Source organism: Austrofundulus limnaeus, unplaced genomic scaffold (genome assembly GCF_001266775.1).
Source record: "Austrofundulus limnaeus strain Quisiro unplaced genomic scaffold, Austrofundulus_limnaeus-1.0 Scaffold738, whole genome shotgun sequence".
NCBI lineage: Eukaryota > Metazoa > Chordata > Actinopteri > Cyprinodontiformes > Rivulidae > Austrofundulus > Austrofundulus limnaeus.
The window spans coordinates 31,146-33,082 of record NW_013953140.1 but is presented as its reverse complement, the minus strand read 5'-3'; the positions used below and the strand labels follow the sequence as shown (position 1 = coordinate 33,082).

The 1,937-nt window shown below is 38.5% G+C and overlaps 1 protein-coding gene and 1 long non-coding RNA gene across 2 annotated transcripts in view; one reads left to right on the top strand and one right to left on the bottom strand.

Moving 5' to 3' along the window:
* The window catches only part of LOC106532258 (interleukin-21 receptor), a 22,301-nt gene extending 20,683 nt beyond the window's left edge, over positions 1-1,618 (bottom strand). Inside the window, exon 1 of the mRNA XM_014028280.1 lies at positions 1,501-1,618. The gene's annotated coding sequence lies outside the window, so the exon portion shown is untranslated. The remainder of the gene's footprint in view (positions 1-1,500) is intronic.
* Positions 1,037-1,937, top strand: part of LOC106532259 (uncharacterized) — a 1,617-nt gene continuing 716 nt past the window's right edge. Inside the window, exons 1-2 of the long non-coding RNA XR_001312042.1 lie at positions 1,037-1,508; positions 1,590-1,659. This is a non-coding gene — a long non-coding RNA (uncharacterized LOC106532259). The remainder of the gene's footprint in view (positions 1,509-1,589; positions 1,660-1,937) is intronic.

The window sequence follows — 1,937 nt, the reverse complement described above, 5'->3', positions numbered from 1 at the left end:
ATCTATCTATCTATCTATCTATCTATCTATCTATCTATCTATCTATCTATCTATCTATCTATCTATCTATCTATCTATCTCTTCAAATGCTGGAAAATGCAGAGTTTTGAGTGATCAAAATTTCTGGTGTGTTTACCCCTGGACCCCCCTAGAACTGCTTCAGTCCACAGCTGCTGGTTAACATGAACATGTGTTCGTCATGATGTCAGCAGATGTTGCCAGGTTAAATATTTTAATTAAAACAACCTGCTACATATAAAAAATATAATAATAAAGACAAAACTATTTAATTTAGTCTGAATGTGTGGAAAGTGGCAGTGAGGTTTTGAAAATTGTGCACGTAGCGCCACCTGAAATCTTGCCCAGGGCACCAAATTGACAAGGACCGGCCCTGCTCAGGAAGTCCCCTTTGTCTCGTCCCCCATGATGAACCTTTAGAGTCAAAGTCAGAGTCTGAGCTTCCTCTTCTGAGAAACAACTAAAACCTGCAGGATAGTGGCTCCCATGAACATACTGAACATATTTTAAAATCTAAAAAAACAATAAAAAATAAATCCCTATTTAAAATGAGTTTCTGAGGGAAACAGTCTTGCAGAAGTTTTGAACATGTAGAAACATGAAGTGTGAACTAAATGCAGACAAACACGGTGCTATTTTTAAAAGCAGGAACAGAGGTGCGAAGTCAAGCACAGGCTCACAGGGGAAGTCCGAGACGGTTAATTTCTTTTTCTTTCAGTTTCATGGCTGCTGATGGTCACAAGAAATTCAGCCTTCAGTACGCTGTCGTTTGAGCAGCTTTAGGAAAAGATGAATCTGACCTAAAAACCCTAAAAAGAGCTCAGGAACGTCAGGCTGCTTGGAAGCAAACTAAAATAAAGATCCCTTACCAACAACATAGTATATGCAAGTAAGTATATTAATTTTAGTCTAAAAAATAATAAAAGAGTATACTTCCACTTTTTTACTTTTTATCTGAGTCTAAGTATGCTTAGTCTATACTAATGTTTAAATTTTGGCCAAGATAAACTTAAGTAGAAGTACACTGAAAGTACATTTTCACACAGACTGGTTTATTTGTAGTATATCAAGAGGAAAAACGTAATGTGCACAATGTAAAAAAAAAGGAAGAAGAAATGTGTGCCTGGTTCTGAAGACTCTCCAGAGAGGTTAAAAGAAAAGCCAGAACTATCAGCTTGGGGCTGTTTTTTACAGTTTCTGACAAGATCTTAAATCAGGCTTCACTGTACAGAATTATAATTTATCATGTCGTATACAGATATTTCTTATAATTCAGCTAAAGAGAAAAAAAAGGCACAGCCATCAACCAATAGACAAGAGCAAACACTGTTGTGTTTTTAGTAGCAGTGTGCAGTTGTGTGTGTTTCTCCTTCTTCTGTAGGGTGGGACAGGCTCAGCTGGTTCCAGGTGCAGCCTGTTTTGAGACAATCGGCCCGGTATGAAGAGGAGCAGCTTCAAGCAGTTGCCAGATGGTTAACTCACCTTGTGTGGTAGTCGGGTCCTCCAAGTGTCTTTTTGGCCTCGTTCAGACTTTGTCCTCAGTCTAACTGTGTCCTGTTTCATGTCTGCAGTCTCAGTCTGGATTATTCTGGCTGCTTGGTCCTCTGCTGCACTCCCCTGGTTCCAGTTGCTAACACTTTAGTGAGTTGTTTACACTGTGATCCCGTCGAAGCCAGTCTGCACCTTTGCCTGCCCAACGCTCTGCTGCTTAGTGGCAGTGTTGTATAAAGTACCACAAAGTGATACCTGAGTAAAAGTACAAGTATCTTACAAAAAATGGCTTTGGTAAAAGTTAAAGTCTTCTTTAGGAATATTACTTGAGTAAAACTCTTGAAGTATCTGATATTTGTTGTAGTTAAGTATTAAAAGTCAAAGTACTGATTTAAAATGAGCAGTTAGATTTTCTGTAAGGACATTTA